This window comes from Chiloscyllium plagiosum, chromosome 6 (assembly GCF_004010195.1).
Source record: "Chiloscyllium plagiosum isolate BGI_BamShark_2017 chromosome 6, ASM401019v2, whole genome shotgun sequence".
Classification (NCBI taxonomy): domain Eukaryota; kingdom Metazoa; phylum Chordata; class Chondrichthyes; order Orectolobiformes; family Hemiscylliidae; genus Chiloscyllium; species Chiloscyllium plagiosum.
The window spans coordinates 48,861,621-48,867,337 of NC_057715.1; the positions used below are offsets into that span (position 1 = coordinate 48,861,621).

Sequence of the window (5,717 nt, forward strand, 5' to 3'; positions counted from 1 at the left end):
TGTCAGTGTCAAGTCGGTCGTCATTAATGGAGATGGAGAGGTCCTGGAAGGGGATGGAGGTGTCAGAGACGGTCCAGGTAAATTTAAGGTCAGGGTGGAATGTGTTGGTGACGTTGATGAATTGCTCAACCTCCTCACGAGAGCACGAGGTGGCGCCAATGCAGTCATCAATGTAGCGGAGGAAGAGGTGGAGCGTGGTGCCGGTGTAATTACGGAAGATCGACTGTTCTACGTAGCCAACAAAGAGACAGGCATAGCTCGGGCCCATACGGGTGTCCATGGCTACCGCTTTGGTCTGAAGGAAGTGGGAGGATTGGAATGAGAAATTGTTAACGGTGAGTACCAGTTCGGCCAAACGAATGAGAGTTTCGTTGGAAGGGTACTGTTGGGGACGTTGGGAGAGGAAGAAGAGGAGTGCTTGGAGGCCCTGGTCTTGGTGGATGTTTGTGTAGATGGATTGGATATCCATGGTGAAGATGAGGCGTTGGAGGCCAGGGAAACGGAAGTCTTGGAGGAGGTGGAGGACGTCGCTGGTGTCTCGAAAGTATGTGGGGAGTTCCTGGACGAGTGGGGATAGAACAGTGTCGAGGTAGGCAGAAATGAGTTCAGTGGGACAGAAGCATGCTGAGACAATGGGTCGGCCAGGGTGGTCAGGCTTGTGGATCTTGGGAAGGAGGTAGAACCGGGCAGTGCGGGGTTCCCGGACTATGAGATTGGAAGCTGTGGGTGGGAGATCTCCTGAACTGATGAGGTTTTATATGGTCTGGGAGATGCTGATTTGGTGATGGGGGTGGGTTCATGGTCGAAGGTGCGATAGGAAGAGGTGTCCTCGAGTTGATGTTTGGCTTCAGTGGTGTAAAGGTCAGTGTGCCAGACTACCACTGCGCCGCCTTAATCTGCTGGCTTGATGGTAATGTCAGGATTGGAGCAGAGGGATTGGAGGGCTGCGCGTTGTGAGGGTGAGAGTTTGGAGTGAGGGTGGGAGGTAGACAAGTTGAGGCGGTTAATGTCCCGGCGGCAGTTGGAAATGAAGAGGTCGAGGGCGGGTAATAGGCCAGCATGGGGTGTCCAGGTGGATGCAGTGTGTTGGAGGTGGGCGAAGGGGTCCTCGGAAATTGGGCGGGAGCCCTGATTGTGAAAGTAAGCTTGAAGGCGGAGGCGACGGAAGAAGTGTTCGATGTCACGGAGTGTATTAAATTCATTGATGCTTGGATGGAGGGGGATGAAGGTGAGTCCTTTGCTGAGAACTGATCGTTCGTCCTCAATAAGGGGAAGGTCTGGAGGGATGGTGAAAACTCGGCAGGGCTGGGAGCTGGGATCTGGTGTGGGTGTCGTTCGTCCTCAGTGAGTGGGAGGTCTGGAGGGATGGTGAAAACAAGTCAACATGGCTTTATGCATGGGAAATCATGTCTCACAAACTTGATTTGAGTTTTCTGAAGAAGTACAAAGAGGGTTGATGAGGGCAGTGTGATAGATGTGATCTACATGGACTTCAGTAAAGGCATTCAACAAGGCTCCCCATGGGAAACTGGTGAGCAAGGTTAGATCTCATGAAATACAGGGAGTTTTTGTCCTTACTTTACTTCCCTCCAACTTAGAGTCATAGAATAATACAGCATGGAAACAGGCCCTTCAGCCCAAACTGGTCCTTGCTGGCCATGGTGCCCACTCAGCTAGTTCCAATTGCCTGCATTTATTGAATCATTTATCCTGCATTTGTTCCCATCCCCCTACCATATTAGTTTAAACTCTCAAAACAGCACAAGCAAACACTCCCTCTCTTGAATCCCTCCCTCTTGCATCATCCTTCAAGTCATCTTAACTATCCTGCCATCCCCACTCTGACTAGCATGTGGCACTGGTAGCAATCCCGAGATTACTATCTTTGAGGTCCTACTTTTTAGTTTAACTCCTAACTCCCTAAACTCAGCTTGTAGGAACTCATCACATTTTTTTACCTATACTGTTGGTGCCTATATGCACCATGACAGCTGACTGTTCACCCTCCGCCTCCAGGATGTCCTGCAGCCACTCTGAGACATCCTTGACCCTTGCACCAGGAAGGCAACATACCATCCTGGACTTCTGTTTGCTGCTAGGGAAATGTCTATCTATTCCCCTTACAATTGAACCACCCCCCCCCCCCATCACTACAGCTCTGCCACTCTTTTTCATGTGGTCTTATGGAGCAGATGGTGCAATGAACCTGGCTGTTGCTGCATTTCCCTGGTGAGCTGTATAGCTGTTTTGGACCCCTGCACTACCTTTCTACTCCTCTTGTCTGTTGGTCACCCATTCCCTGCCTTCCTCAGTAAATTTTATCTGTGGTGTGACCAACTTTCTGAATATGCTATCCACAATTCCTTCATCCTCTGTCAAGTGGTCAGGCAAGAGCTGCAGCTGGAGACACTTTCTGCACGTGAAGGAGTCAGGGACATCATAGGGATCCCTGAATTCCCACATCGCACAGGAGGAGCATGACACAGGTCTGGGATCTTTTGCCATGACTTAAGTCTTAAGCTACCAACAGTAGCAAAGCGAAGAGAAAGTGAGAAGAAAAACCACTCATTCTCTTACCTGCTGCCTGTGATTTCACAGTTAAACGCCCTTCTACCTCTCCTTTACCCCCATGTCTTCAGCAGCTGGAGTAGAGTCATAGAGATGTACAGCATGGAAACAGACCCTTCAGTCCCACCTGTCCATGCCGACCAGATATCCCAACCCAATCTAGTCCCACCTGCCAGCACCCGGCCCATATCCCTCCAAACCCTTCCTATTCATATACCCATTCAAATGCCTCTTAAATGTTGCAATTGTACTAGCCGCCACCACTTCCTCTGGCACCATGTTTGCCAACCTCCAGTCTTCCGGCACCTCACCTGTGACTATCGATGATACAAATATCTCAGCAAGAGTTGAGGGGCCCTATTCTCTCCCTAGTTACCCTTTTGTCCTTAGCATATTTGTAAAAACCCTTTGGATTCTCCTTAATTCTATTTGCCAAAGCTATCTCCTTTTTGCCCTCCTGATTTCCCTCTTAAGTATACTCCTACTTCCTTTATACTCTTCTAAGGATTCACTCAATGACATATGCTACCTTCTTTTTCTTAACCAAACCCTCAATTTCTTTAGTCATCCAGCATTCCCTATACTTACCAGCCTTTTCTTTCACCTTGACAGGAATCCTGACTGGATTCTTGTTATCTCATTTCTGAAGGCTTCCCATTTTCCAGCCGTCCCTTTACCTGTGAACATCTGCCTCCAATCAGCTTTCAAAAGTTCTTGCCTAATACCGTCAAAATTTGCCTTTCTCCAGTTTAGAACTTTAACTTTTAGACCTGGTCTATCCTTTTCCAGCACTATTTTAAAACAAATAGAATTATGGTCGCTGGCCCCAAAGTGCTCCCCCACTGCCACCTCAGTCACCTGTCTTGCCTTATTTCCCAAGAGTAGGAACATCTACATACTGAATCAGAAAATTGTCTTGTACGCACTTAGTAGCTTGCTATTCCACTGACATGTCTTACCTCTCTACTGCTTACCCTCCTCACTGAAGCCTGGTATTCATATAAGCCTACAGCTTAACCTCCAGCAGCAGTTCAACCACAAATCTGTCCTTCTGAAAACGGCTGCTCCGCTAAAGCTTGCCTTCCTTTCATTTGTTCCTGGGCAGTGACTGAGACAACTCCTCCCAGAATCGTTCTCAACATTGCCATCTGTTGGCAAATGGCAAAGGATGAAGGCAATTTTGTAGTCTGGAGTTGATGTGAGCCATGACTAACCTCTCAAAGCATTTCATAATATGGAACTCAGAGCCAGGAGGGCAATAATTGAGGGTCGCTGCATGATTTATCTTCGGTATCGAGATGATAGTGGTCTTCTTGAAACAGGTGGGAACTGCAGATTGTAGTAAGGAGAGGTCAAAGATGTCTGTGAATACTACCACCAGCTGGTCCGCACAGGGATCTGAGTGCACAGCCATCTGGGCCAGTTGTTTTCTGTGAGAAACGAAGCTCACTTACTTCAATAATTTCAGTCTGTGACAAGATCTGAATCAGTAGTATCGTTTATTCCACTCTTGCAAGAGGGGTGTGATGTCCACTGTCCTCAAGGCAGGCACACAGACACCAAGTTTAACGAGTACACAATATTTATGTAATTTGTTTTTCTTCCCTCCTCCCATTGCTCCTCCCCTGTTTACATCTGTTTCTAATCTAAACTCAGCTGTTTTCTCTGAACTCATCCAGCCTTGTCCATGACAAAATGATTATCTCTGGCCTCAAAGGCCGTTTGACCACGTCCCTCTGTGGTCTTATTGTTATTTATCCTTCTTCACTGCCATCTGTTTCCGTGCTTGCCAAAGCAATATTTCCTTTTATACTGAGCTTTATGACCTCTTGATGGTGGTCCTTTCTGTTTGTTTTTGCAGAACTGGGAAACCGATGCTTGTAACTGTTGTACAGGCATATCTTACTTAACCGACACCCATCTCCCCTGATAGCCCACACTGAGCCTTGTGATTTTTGCAGAAAGAACAACGTGTACAATTCTTTTAGTTACATTTTCCATGCGTAAAGTAAAATTCCTCTTGGTATCTCTGACTGCCTTACCAAGGTAATACCTGATTTCCTGCATCGGTCACTGTCAAAAGGCAGAATGTCTATGTGGTGAGGCTGTCTATTAGTGCTGTTGGTCAAGGTGTGTCAAGCTGGGAGCTCTGGCTAAGAGGAGCACTCTACCTGGCTCACCACCACAGACCAGACCTTGCCAGATACCTTGCAGAGAAAGGACATAGTCCATTGGTGCACCCAGCAGAATACTGCATATAGGATGCCTTCGAAATATCGAAGACAATGATGAAAACATTTTTTTAAAATCCCGAGAAGGCATCATTTTGTTTTTATTGATGGTTAACTTACATTTTGGAAAAAAAGATGCTTGGACTGTCACTAATATCCAGAGTTGACTTATCATGGGATTGCAGAAGGGGGAACTTCCTTTGCCTTTAGAAACGAGACCGGAACAGACTTCGGTTCAGCGTCTAAATGATGAATAAAATTCAAAACGGCGGTAGCGCGCTTCCTTCAGTTTCCACTTGGGCCACTATACTCTGCTGCATTGTGGGATATCCGACCCCGAGAACATTCGCTGCCATCGCTTTAGTATTGTAACGAGCGGCCGCCGGTCTCTCAGGTAACGGGGGCGAGAGACAATCTGCGGGTGGATACAATAACCTACTATTCCTATAAGGTTAGTATGAAGTTCAGTCGTTGTTGAAGTTTTAAATTCAGTTCGAGGTGCTTGAAGGGCAACATTAGTAGGAGCGAGAGTGTGGGTTCCCGGACCGGACAGGAGGTCAGAGGGAATGGCGTTGCAGGTTGGTTTGGGTCGCAGGTAAACCAGCCAAGGGACAGAATGGGTGCATGTAAGGGGAGGCACCAAGAGGATCAACTATTCCTTTTAGAATTTTTTTGAGGGCGCGTGGAGAAAATAGAAGTTGGCCTATGTACAGATCAGATCGTAGGATCCCTACAGTGTGAAAACAGGCCATTTGGCCCATCGACTCTACACCGATCCTCCAAAGAGCATCCCACCCAGACTCATTCCTCTACGGTATCCTTGTGATCCTGTGTTTCCAATGGTTAATGCACCCCCTAGGCACTGAGGACAATTTAGCACGATCAATCCAGCTAACCTGCACATCTCAAATTTGTCGG

The 5,717-nt window shown here is 47.4% G+C and overlaps 1 protein-coding gene across 1 annotated transcript in view; it reads left to right on the forward strand.

Annotated features, from left to right (window-relative positions):
* Positions 1-5,081: 5,081 nt before the first annotated feature.
* Positions 5,082-5,717, forward strand: part of cwc15 (CWC15 spliceosome associated protein homolog) — a 93,359-nt gene continuing 92,723 nt past the window's right edge. The window contains exon 1 of the mRNA XM_043691483.1: positions 5,082-5,250. The gene's annotated coding sequence lies outside the window, so the exon portion shown is untranslated. The remainder of the gene's footprint in view (positions 5,251-5,717) is intronic.